The following is a 13235-nucleotide window of genomic DNA, read 5'->3' on the forward strand; positions in this document are numbered from 1 at the left end:
ACAACTAACAAGATATTGTGGAAATGACAGTCAAAAATTTGAAAAGGTGAAAAAAAAGGCAAAACAAAACAAACAAAAACAACCAACTAACCATTGTGGTTTCTGCTTGCTCTCCCTTGGACCACCCTCTCTGCCATGTTGTGAGGACGTTCAAGCAGCCCTTTGGAGAGGCCCATGGAGAGAGGCACTGAGGCCTCCCACCAACAGCCAGCACAACCTTGCCAGGCACATAAGCGAGCCATGTTCAGAGTGGAGCCTCTAGCCCTGGTCCAGCCTTCAGGGAACTGCAGCCCTCATGAGAAATCCCAAGGCAGAATCACTCCCAACTAACCATACATTCATGCATTCTGGCCCCACCAAAACCATGAGATAATATTTATTATTGTTTTAAGCCACTACATTTTAGGATGATTTGTTATGCAAGAAGAGAAGATACACAGGGACACCAAGCCAACCTCTCTGAGGATGGAGAGTATGGCTGTGAGGAAGGGATAAGTCCAGCGGTGTGGGACAGAGAAACACCACAATGAAGACAGAGATTGCCTGGAAACGCATCTCAGCTCAACAGGGGAAGAACTTTCTAACAGAGTTATCTAAGGAATACCAGCTTGTCTTGGAAGATAAAGGTCTGCTCTCTGTCACCAGAGAGGTTTGCTCAAAGGCTGGTGCTAATAGAACAAAGATGCCATAAGGAGAAGTCAATGAACTTCAAGTCAATGGTTGGACCAGATGGCTTTTCAGTTCCTTTCCTACCAGAGAATCTTCCATACCATGCAACTTACCCAGGGACCTGGAAAATCTTCCTCCCCAGCTTCCCAGGCTCCAATGACCTGCTTGGGCAGTGTGTGTCTGGCTAACAGTTACTGAAAATTGATTTGTTCCAGGAGGAAACACATGAAACAACACATGAGCTACTGGTCCTACCCTCAAACCAGCTGCACACGTACACGGACATACTGACACCAAGTACAAACTAGGGCTAACAGGGGAAAGGAGGCAAGAGGCCTGCAGCCCAAAGCCATTAACGTCTAGAAGTCCACAAAGGCAGTGAGTGCTGTGAGACACCCAGGTAAATGCAAGTGAGAGAGAACGCACTCTGGGAATCTGCTAGGGGGTTAGGAGTACCCTCATCTCCAGAAGGCAATGACTCAGTAAACTGGCAAGCAAAATAAATGCAAACGTAGGACAACTACAAGACTCGGAAGAAGAAAATCACTTCTGTGCCTGCAACTGGCAAAATAATTTCATTTTCTCAAAATGGAAAATCCAAGGAAAGTGTCTTTCTTGTCACAGCATGTAAACAACACGGCATTGTAAACAACGCAGCCATTTAGTCCACTTGCAAGTCTCCCCAAACCAGGAATAGGAACACACCACTCACCCATCTGTGGCTCCTCAGAAGCATCACCCAAATCAGCCACTAGCCTCCCTGCTGAGAGGCTGCCTGGACTCTGATCTCCAAGCCAACAGACATTTCTGTGTCATGCCTTCATCATGGGACTTTGGAGGGTCACCCATTACAGTGGGGAGTGGGTACACTCTGACCCTACTGATATGAGATGGGGCCATGTGCCTTGATTCAGCTGATGGAATATGGATCAGAGTGAAGGCATGCAGGCTTGAGCCAGGCGTCCCTTTCCCACTCACCCTCCTATTCTTCTACCGTCATGGCGAGAAGACAGACTCTGCTAACCCACTTGTTTAAGGCAGAGGCGTATCCCAGGGGCCACTACTGGAGGCAGATCTGCTCCAGACATCTGCAGACATGCAAGCACGAATAAATCACCCTTGCTTTAAACCTCTGAGTTTTGGGTGATTTATATGGGGGCTGCCTGATCCAGGAGCACAAGTGAGCTGAGGACCCAGTTCTAACTCTCATCTACCCCCTCCCCTATTAAGATGTACACAGAGCCCACTGTCACTGGGATGTGACAGTAGAGAAAGAAACCAGAAGATGATCCCAGAAAGGCAGAGATGAGGCTGGTCCTGAGGGTAAGCACGGTTGTATGTGTTTGGGATGAATGGACAATGAAAAGGAGTATCTCGTGCCCAAATGCAAGGTACATGTCAGCAGTCTTTGTCAGCAACCTAACTGTCTGCTTTTGATTTCCCCCTGCCTTCTCTTAGGCTTTTGTTGTCATTCTTTTTGCAAGCGGACAGCTTACTAGCCAGTTACAGAAGCCTGGAGATGTGGGGAGGGAACTTGGAGGTCTGTCTCCTTGGATTAGCTTCCCACAGTCCCAGATGATGGAGCTGCAGGTAGACCCAGAAAATGGCAGGGTGCCCTAGCCAGTCAATATGGATGCTGTTCAAATGGGTTTGATTTTCAAGCCTGCATATATGGTGCCAGAATGCCAAGACCAGTCAGCGGGGAAAGGACAGTCTCTTCAACAAATGGTCCTGGGAAAACTGAATGCCTACAAGCAAAAGGAGGAAATTGGAGCCTTAACTGACTCCAGGGTTGGGTTAAGACAAGTATAAGAAGAGCCTGGAACATGTTTTCAAGCTAGACCCAGGAAACACCATCGGGGTCCTACCCAAAAGACTCCAGAGCCAACTGAAGAGGCCCCCATGCTGGCAAAGACAAGGTAGGACAATATGAACGTCATTAAGGACAATAGAACAGGGGGCTGAAACACAGCAAACATGTTTGTATCCATGAGATGATAGTGTTTTAAGATTTTTTTTCTTAAAGATTTTTTATTTATTTGACAGAGAGAGCGATCACAAGTAGGCAGAGGGGCAGGCAGAGAGAGAGGGGGAAGCAGACTCCCTGCTGAGCAGAAAGTCTGATGCAGGGCTCCATCCCAGGACCCTGAGATCATGACTTGAGCCAAAGACAGAGGCTTAACCCACTGAGCCACCCAGGCAACCCCCCCCTTTTTTATAAGATTTTTTTAAAAAATTATTTATTTGACAGAGAGAGAGATCACAAGTAGGCAGAGAAGCAGGTAGAGAGAGAAGGGGATATGAGATGATAGTGGGTTTTGTTTTGTTTTGTTTTTAAAGATTTTATTTATTTATTTGACAGAAAGAGATCACAAGTAGGCAGAGAGAAAGAGAGGGAAGCAGGCTCCCTGCTGAGCAGAAAGCCCTACTCCGGACTCGACCCCAGGACCCTGAGATCATGACCTGAGCCGAAGGCAGCAGCTTAACCCACTGAGCCACCCAGGCACCCGAGATGATAGTGTTTTAGAGAAAACAAATGAAATGGATTGGTAACCACTGGAAGATAAGAACCAATTTTGAGATTTTGAGAGCTTGTGATTAAAAGGAAAGAATCAAGAATTTATTCTGCCTTTCCTGTGTGAACTGTAGCCTGTGAGTAACTGGAGTAGTAGATGAGGGGAGGTTTCTCTTCCTAGAGGTATTCCTGCTAATAAATAAGGAAGAAATAATAGAATTACACTAATCGAAGACTGGTTATCACCAGCAGCTAACATCACAAACCAAGAAGCCACCAGATATTATGAGCTCCTGATGGAAGAACACATCATCACTTGATCAAGTTTCTAGATCCATCTGTCAAATTAAAGAACTGAGGAGGACATGTTAACCTACACGATGAGAATGCAATCAGCAAAACCCAGACTGTGTGAAATTCTGTGGGTAGACCTTACTTGGGTCCTGATACAAATGAATCAAAAAAAATACTTTATGACATTTGAGACAACAGAAACTGCGAACACCAAATATTTGATGATAATAAGGAATTATTATTAATTTTAGTGTCACAATGGTATTGTGGATATGTTCTTAAAAATCCTTATCCTCTGGGTGGCTCAGTGGGTTAAAGCCTCTGCCTTTGGCTCAGGTCACGATCCACGGGTCCTGGGATCAAGCCCCACGTCAGGCTCTCTGCTCGGCGAGGAGCCTGCTTTCCCCTCCCTTTCTCTGCCTGCCTCTATGCCTACTTGTGATCTCAATCTTTAAATAAATAAATAAAATCTTTTAAAAAAAAAATCCTTATCCTCTAGAGATACATATTGAAACACTTACAGGTGAAATGTGATATTTGGGATTCACTTGAAATGGTATTGGCAGGTGGAGGACTGAGATGAAAGAAGATTGGCCAGAAAGTTAATAATTGCTGAAACTGGGTAATGGGTGTACAGGGGTTTGTTATACTACTGTCTACTCTCATATATGTTTAAAATTCTTCATATTGAAGCATTTTAAATACAAATGAGTACAATGAGCTGTCAGTACTGTCACATATCCTTGGCTCATGCTGAGCCTCAGAGAAGAAGCTAAAAAATCTGAGCAATGTGTATCTTCTGTGTTCACTTGATTCTCCTGGCAATTCAGTTACTCCCCATGGTCTACTGCAATTGTCCTAGGCTGTATGCTGGGTCTTTATAAATGGGAAAAGATTAAAATGACAAAGTGTCTTCTATTAAAAAAAAAAAAAAAGGACTTCACTGGAATTTGAGAATCTACTAAGTAGAAGGCACTATGTCCAGCACCCAAAGGGAAGCTACAGCAGGAAGACACAGCCCCAGGCTCAAGAGGGGAGGAGCCAGGTGTTAATCTAAAGGAGGGAGACAAACCAACATCGTTCTAATAGGGGTGCACAGCCAAATGACATAATACACAAAAGGAGCATCAAAGGAAGGACGGCTCCGCTGGCTCAGCTCATTGCAGGGGAATGACTTGGAATTAAGTCTATCAGCTAGGATGTCAGCAGCAATGAAGAGGAGATCTCCTGGCTGAAAGGATGGCTGGTGCAGACATCTGAAGGGGAGTCTGAAGGGCATGTAGTGTGCAGAGGGAGGAAAAAGGCAAGTCTGGCAGAAGATGGGTCAAGGCCAAGGGACCAAGAGAGAGGGAGAGAGGGAAGGGGCACTCAGCTGGGCAGGGCGGTGAGGGGTGAGCCCAGGAAGAACACTCGCTGTATTTTGGGAAGACGGGCCCTACTGCAGCTTCAAAGGACAACACGATCTGGCGCTGTCCTACGCGGCAAGCTCAGCAGTGCCATATGCCCTCTTCTTGGTTAGGCAATGGCCCAGCAATGCAGATCAAATGGTGTGAGTCAAGATTGTTAAATTGGCCTTCAATGCCCGGCGCTGCGACCGAGCGTGTGATGAGGTGTCAAGACAAGTGGAACTCAGTGATCAGGACTCTTAGAAACAGAAACAGACGCGGGAAAGAGTCCCATGTAAAAGAAAACACACACACAGAGCACCCAGCATGACCCTGAAACGCATCAACAGTTTGCTTCATGGGTCTGGTTATGAAAGGAGCCTCTTAAAGCCACATCTCTGTGTGGCGACACTTGGAATGTGTGATTCACCACCCATCAAAGCTGCCGATTTCAATTCTGTTCAGGGTGTTTCTTACCATCTCCTGCTCCCTGTATGGCAGTTTACAGGGGAGTATATTTCTCTCCACCTAGCATAAGCAGACATCGATCTGGGTTTAAGGAACCCCGCATCCTTTGCACAGATCTGTCTTTCTTTGCTCATGCGGTTTGCCAGCTATACCCTAGAAGACGACAGGAGGCATGAGAGCTGCTTGCTTGAACACCCAGCTCCCTGGGAGCTCCCCCATGGCACTGGGTCCAAACCTGCTGTTTTTTTTCCAAATGGCTAGGATGGGTATGGATTTCCCTCCTCCCCTCCCTCCTCCATGCAGTGGTTTCATGATGGTATGCATGTCTGTCTCCCACACTGCCTTACAGATTGTTGCCCTCGATAAATGATACAACCAGAGCTGGTATATGCTTACTGTCACAAATATTCCAGACTGCTCATCAGGCCCCAGTCTTGGATTAACAGACCCTCCCCAAAGGAGACACCAGGGTCAGTAGCAGCTGAAGAACTCACACCACACATTCCATCAAAGGCACAGAAGTACTTGCAGAGGAGGAAGAACATGTGGCAAGTGGCCCCGAGTCATATGCAAAATCAAGTCACCAAAGGTGTCTCCCAGGGAAGGTCTAGATGACAAAAGCATCTATGAAACAATAAAGGGACAAGCAGTGCGGCCAGAGGCTCCATAGAGAAGTCCCTCAGGCACACAGAGCAGTGGGCCATACCCACACTCTGCAAGACTGGGGTGTTTTCTCTGATGGGTGGTAAGAAGCCATTCTGCCACTCAACGTGGAGTGTGAGCCCTCACGCTCCCTGAACCAGAGTGAGTGTTGGCCCTTACCCAGGCCTGGTGTTACTGAAGTCTGCAAGGAGGAAGAGGTCAGAGCTATGCAGAAAAGAATGAACTCAGCTCGCCTGAGACCACTTATCCTTTGAGAGATTTGCCCTGGGCTGGCATCTGGGAGTCTGGATTTGGGGAGGGCCCCCCACTCACTGACTGCTACCGGTGGCTCACTGTGCCTAAACTACTTGCACAAACTCGCGGTCTATGCGGAATACCTGCTTTCGTTCTGGCAGTCTGGACGGTGGGTGTGAGCCAGGCAGACGGCGCCCACGTGGTCAGCCCACTCCACCCCCCGCAGCAAAAACCATGGCCGCTGAGTCTCTGATGAACTTCTCTGGCTGCCAACCTTTCCTGCGTGTTGTCGCAACTCATTGCTGGAGGAACCGAGCGTGACCTGTGTGACTCCAAGGGGTGAGGACCCTCAGAGGCTTGCCCATGGTTTCCCCAGACTTCACCCCCACGTCCTTCCCCCTTTTGCTGATGGGGCTTTGCCCCCTTTCACTGTAATAAAGCACAGCTATGAACACAAATAGATGCTGAGTCCTAGGAGTCCTCCTGGCTCCTTAGGGAACCCGGAGGGTTCGTCTTGGAGATCCCAACACAGGGCCCCAGCCAAAGGCTCCGCCCCATGAGGTGGGTGGAGTCTGTGAGCTATCCCCTGGGGCTATCCGTGAACTTCCCTCTTCTCCCTCCATATATCTGAACCATACTTCTGGCCTGCGCTCCTCCCTGAAACCATGAACTAGACATTGCTCTGACACCTCAGAGAACCCCACAGATGTGAGGGCCTGTTATTCGATTGGATTTAGGGTGGAGGCGTCACCTCTGACCCATGGCCTGCTTCCCACAGGGTCTTGCACGTGGAGGGCATGCAAAGCAAACCTTCCGGTGCGCAGGAAACTAGTTGAAGGCACTCTAAGGTTGAGACAAGCCCTTTTAATAGCTTTACCTTAGCTCCCTGTTCCTCCAACCACTGCCACACTTTACAAAGTGACAAGTCATCCTAGGTATACACAGATCATGTACCTAGACACTTGCAACCCTATGGAAATAGAACTAGGACAAGAGAAAGAGGCTACTGTTTCACTGAAGAGTCTCCTTCAACACAGTCGAATCTGTCAACATAATATATCCAGATAATCTGCATTTCATAACTGTATCTGGCAGTCCGGGCTTCAGCCGGCAATCTCCCACTTATCCTCCCAATCTCATTCCAGCAAACAACTTTTTGAAACTGAAAACAAATTAAGAAAAACCCAAGTTTGGCACTAACATCCTTGGCTTTCTGAAATCTCATAAAATTGCAGGCAATTCTCATTCATTCACTCATGCTTCCATTCAAATTAGTCAAACCACTGAGAACATATCCACGGCAAAGCACCTGCGAGGCTCCGTGGGGAAGACAAAGAAGATGCCGAACTTGGCCATGGTGTTCCTTTGGCACAAAAGCTGTCTGCAGAGATGCCCACACAGTGCGTGCGTGTGTGTGTGTGTGTGTGTGTGTGTGTGGCTCCCAGAGAAGGAAGACATGGCCCTTGGATCAGTCATGGGCCACTGTGGGTATTTCAAACAGGAGAAAACCCATGCAGGGATGTATGAACATAAGGGGTGTAACTGTTGAAAACGAAGATGAGAGAAGACAAGGCAAGTCCGGGGCCCTATTGGGTGGGGAGTTAGCACCACAGTGGCAGGGCGCTGTCCAGGGCAGAGGCTGGAAGCTGGGCCATTAGTGCAGCAGGAGGCAGACCTGACCCACAATTTGGCCCTAGGAACGGAGCAGAGGGACTAAAGGAGAAAGACAGGCAGGGCTCGCGATTCCATCTGATGTCGGAATAGAGGAGGAGGAGGCAGCAAGCATGACTCAGAGGTTTTCAGCTATTCATAGAAAGAGAAAAGTTAGCAGGAGCAGGAGGCTTGGTGGGGAAAATTACAATTCATGTCACTAGACTTTGCTAAGAACATTGGTGTGTACAGTGCTCTTTCAAAATATGCTGCCAGTCCACTCATGACCTCCTGGCTAAATGTTAAGAAAATACACTTCAAGCAAATGTGGACGTGTTATCAGCCTGTGCTGATAACTTCCCAGTGGTCTTACAGTATGAAATACTGGATGATATTTTAAAGGAAAGCTGAATCCAAGATGATAAGGCCACCATCTTCTAGGGCAGAGACCCCTGTGGCTTAACCTGTAGACTTGCCCTCTCGGGTCCACTTTGCGGCTGCAGAGTCTTTCCCATCCCCGTCCTTCAAGGATTCCCTAGAGTGACGTTAAGAACACTGCTATTGGGACGCCTGGGTGGCTCAGTTGGTTAAGCGGCTGCCTTCAGCTCAGGTCATGATCCCAGCGTCCTGGGATCGAGTCCCACATCGGGCTCCTTGCTCAGCGGGGAGCTTGCTTCTCCCTCTGCCCCTGCCTACCACTCTGTCTGCCTGTGCTCATGCTCGCTCGCTCTCTCTAATAAATAAATAAAATCTTAAAAAAAAAAAAAAAAAAAGAACACTGCTATTTCCTGGCACCCCGTCTCCATGAAAGTTTGCCTTTCAGAGATGGTCTCACCGGAAGAATGAATACATGATCCCTCCTAGAGTCAAAGATGTCTTGGTCTTCTCTTACCTGACCTTCTCTTACCTTACCTGACCTACAGTGGGCCCAGCTCATCAAACACTCAACAGTCTTCCCCAGCCAGAAGACTCAAAATTTATTCTTACTCGACCGCAGCCCTCTTTCTTAAAGACCCAGGCTAATTTCTTTGAGGTCTTCCTTGCTAACTGGCCTAGCCATGCCTACCCATGCAGATCAGTCAAAACAACAAATAAATCAAAACAAACGCTTCTGTTTGAAATCGTTCCCTAGGAAACAAATGTCATTTATAGTGCCACCACAGAGGCAACTGGCATAAACAAACCAGAATTTTGCTTAACCCAATCAATTTTGTCATTAATATGGAGAAAGTTCGTGCATGGAACACTCTTGCCCTAAGGACTTGCTGAAGTGATACCGTGGAAAATTCCACAGCACTTGGGAATTCTTCCCTAACTTCATGTAATCCCATGTTCTCTATGAGAGGAGAACTGGGGATAAAATTTGTTAAATGGAAACTAATAATCCAAAGACCATATTCTCTTTGTGTCCAAACAGACATGTGATTAATCGTGCCTTAGTTGTGCCAGCAATAGAATAAGAACCTCATCTTCTGTTATTGAGATTCCTAGCACATTGCTGGAAAGAAATAAAAACCTGCCAACAATTGCCGATACTTCCCGGAAATTGTTTCTATATGTGACAATATTTACAAAGAGGGTCTTTTAATCCTGATTATAGGACTGTAACCAAGCCCAGCTGTTGGCACAAGGTACTTCCTCCCTTAGAATAAGCTTAAGTGATCAAATGAGTTTCTCAAGCAAAATCCAAGGAAAAGTACCTGAGAAAGCCACACTTCACAGAGAAATTCTAATCCAAACCTCCACTGATTTTCCACTAAGGTACAAATAATGGGGATAGAAACTTGGGTCAAGACTGTGCGATACCATAGCATACCCACTTGATTGGTAAAACCAATGCAGACAATACCAAGTGTTGCAAAGGATACGGGTCCACAAAACCTCCTAACTTCCAGTGGGAGTACAAACATTGGAACGACTGTTTTGGAAAACAGTTTGGCGTTATGTAAGGTGAGCCTTCACGTTCCTATAACGCAGCGAATTCACCCAAGAGAAACTCCTGGACATGTACAAGAACTGTCATGGTCAGGGGCCCCTGGGTGGCTCGGGTCATGATCCCGAAGTCCTGGGGTCAAGCCTTGCGTCAGGCCCCCTGCTCAGTAGGGAGCTTGCTTCTCCCTCTCCCTCCGGCTGCTGCTCCCCTGCTTATGCTCTCTCTCTCTCCTTTTCTCTCAAATAAATAAATAAAATCTTAAAAAAAAAAAAAAAACAACTGTCATGGTCAGCCATCAAGAGGAGAACTAAATAGAGAAATAAAAAGTGGCACACTCATGTCCTGGATTGTTACAAAGCTGTCAGAATAAGTCCCCCCAAATCACATATTGTGTAATACCCTATTTTATAAAGTAAAAATGACTGAAATGAAAAGTATGAGGCTTTTAGAACTGCATGTAGATGAGATAAAACTGAACAAAAAGGAAAGAAAGAGGACAGTGATGCAAATTTGGGGTGGTGGTTACCCCGGAGTGGGACAGGCTGGAGGATGGAAGAGGGTAGGGAGCACAAGAAATAGGGGTCCACATTTTCTCTGAAGATATTTCTCTGAACACCAGGCTTCACGTAGTTAGAAAAAAAAAAAAAGAGTAATAAAACAAAATTAGAGTGGTCTTTCCAAAAGGGAAGCTTGCAAGGGAAATGGCTCTGATTCCTTCTCCACCAGGCTCATCATCCTCACAGGTTAAACCCGGCTCTCCCTGCCCCTACTGGAGAGAGCTCATGAATAAAAATTCACTCTGTCTTCAGCTCACAAGCACTTGAATCTTGCCTCTCTTCTAGCCACACACATTTGGAGAACCACCCAGGGACACCTGGGTGACTCAGTTGGTTAAGGTCTGCCTTTGGCTCAGGTCATCATCCCGGGGTCCTGGAATCAAGCCCAGCATCGGGTTCCCTGCTCAGTGGAGAGCCTTCTTCTCCCTCTCCTTCTGCCTGCTGCTCTCCCTACTTGTGCTCACTCTCTCTCTGCTCTCTGTCAAATAAATAAAAAAGAAATCTTAAAAAAAAAAAGAACCTCTGAGAGCTGGGATTCCAGGCAAGGTAAGAAGAGAACACACACAGCACACACACATACAGCACCGGGCACAGACAGAGCCCGCGTACCCCACACTGCTGCCATCAGGGCTATGAGCCACAGGCCTGGAGGGTGCTCTGTCCCCAGCACAGAGGGCAGCCCAGAGGGTTTTCCAGAAGGTGCAACAAGAGTGCAAGGAAGAAGTGGAAGTTTGGGCTCCACTTTGGAAGGGCTTCTTCTGCACTTGGAGACTCATCTCCCCAGGCATCTGGGCGCCTCCCGCGAGGGAGGACCCTCTGGACGAGGTGCGGAAGGTTTGTTCCTTCGACCTCGGTTTCCTTTCCTCTAAAATGGGAATGAGGACATTTTCATGGAAAGACACATGTAGGACTATGATGGCACGGGGCTGTCCTAATGTAGGGAATCATTCATTTTACCCAGACAAGTCAAGCCACAGTTCTGCCCACCTTGGAGCCTAGAAATGTCCAAAAACAAAGCTACAGAGCTGGATTGTGCAAGCACACACACCAGAAACTTGCTCCCACCCCCCTCCACCCCCTCAAACCAGTATCTGTCCTCACAACCTTATCAGCAAGCAGTAAGAATTTTTCTTGTTGCCCAGAGAATCTGCACCTTTGAGATAACCTTGAAATGCCAACTGTCTACACAGTTATTTTAGAGAAAAGAAAATGGGACCTCTTTGCTCTTTCAATTAGAATAAAACAAAACAAAATTGCATGGGGTCAGATTTTACTTCCACTAGAAATGTGGGACCCTTATAAACATTACCTTGACCCCTCTAGGTTAGTAGTACCTGGTAAACACAGATAACTCAACAATGCGAACTCAAGCATGAGTGGGCATTAGGACACAGATCTGGGACAGGCACAGAGCCTGGAGTAAAACAGGCCCAGGTCAGACTCTCTCTCCATTGCTAGTGTAGCCAGTCCACAGCTGACAGTGGCATATTTATAGCAAATCGCTGATGATCCCTACCACTGCATGTCTTGCTGAAATGTTTACACACCTAACAGAGAATGGTAAGTGGGATAAAAACACCCTTTGGAAAAGAATCGTTTCTTGTTTGGTTGCCTAACTATAAGAACGCTATGTTCTGTGTGATCTGGAGGGAGCAGCTGAGGGGCACCAAGATACCACATGAGAAAGGCACAGGAGAAATATTTGTCACTTTTCTCCCCTGCCAGGAGTTAATGACAGTGATTCCCGTTTTGGAGTAGGAACCATCGCTTAAATTCAATGGAGTTCCCCAATTATCAAGGGCATCATAGACTCAACAATCCTCCAGAAGCTACGTTCCAAAAATGCTAGGAAGGATCCTACAAACCCTATAGTGAGTGACCTGAAGGGATACGGCCTGACCAAGTGAAGTCACGGAAGTGACCTGCGTTGCACCAGACAGCAAGGCAGGGCCCTCCTGTTTGCAAAGACAATGGAGCAGTCCTTCTCAGACTGTGGTCTGGAGCAGCAGCATCTGGGAACTTGTGAGAAATGCCAAAGCTTGGATCCTCCTAGACCCCTAGACTGCATCAGAAATTCGGCAGAGAGGCAAGTACTCGGTGTTTCAACAAGCCTTCCAGGGAATTCTAATGCTGGCTCAGGTTTGAACAAATGGCACAGAGTGATCTGAGATCTCAAAGTTGAAACCGACTCTCCCCAGTAAACATTCTAAGGCACTAGCCTAAGAAAGGAGAGAAGCTTCTGGTATCTTTCTCCCTTTCATCGGGCAGACAGTGCTAGCTATCTCACCACTGGACTTCAATTTTGAATCCCATGCTGCTTCTGCGATAAGGAAGGTGGCAGTGGGCTGCTTCTGGTTCTCCACAGAATGCTAGGATGGGTCCCTAAAACATAGGCGCTGTATCTGATACAACTGGAATTCTGTGCCCATCCCAAGGCCTGGCCCCCAGGGGTGTCAGGAAAAGTGGAAAATAAACTAAGTGACCAGCTAAGGGGAGGGAGAACAATCAGTCCTTTCCACAGTGGGTCCCAAGGACCAAACAAGGTGATTGTTCCCCTCAATCCCTAACACGATGACCTTAGATCCTGAACCAGAATCAAAGACTTTGGGGAACTGACACCGTTTGGCTGCGCGAGGCTCCACTACCACCAAGACCAGAGGGGCCCTGAGGCCCCAGGTCACTCTCACTCCACCTCCCCACTCACTCCTTAAACCCAAGCTGGTGGGGGAGGTGTGGTGGTCAGGGCCCCCAGCCCTCAGAGGCTGGTCAGAGATATTTTTTCTCCTGCTAGAGTCCATGTTCCCAAACATCCCTCGGCTAGTGGAAGTGTCCTCCACCCCTAGACAACCTCTGTCACCATCAGGGCA

General features: G+C 47.4%; 1 protein-coding gene across 2 annotated transcripts in view; it reads right to left on the reverse strand.

Moving 5' to 3' along the window:
• Positions 1-13235, reverse strand: part of LOC111160054 (oxysterol binding protein 2) — a 158690-nt gene that overhangs the window by 144730 nt on the left and 725 nt on the right. The gene's annotated exons all lie outside the window — the stretch shown is intronic.

Source organism: Enhydra lutris, unplaced genomic scaffold (assembly GCF_002288905.1).
Source record: "Enhydra lutris kenyoni isolate GAN:26980312 unplaced genomic scaffold, ASM228890v2 scaffoldscaffold73, whole genome shotgun sequence".
Lineage (NCBI taxonomy): Eukaryota > Metazoa > Chordata > Mammalia > Carnivora > Mustelidae > Enhydra > Enhydra lutris.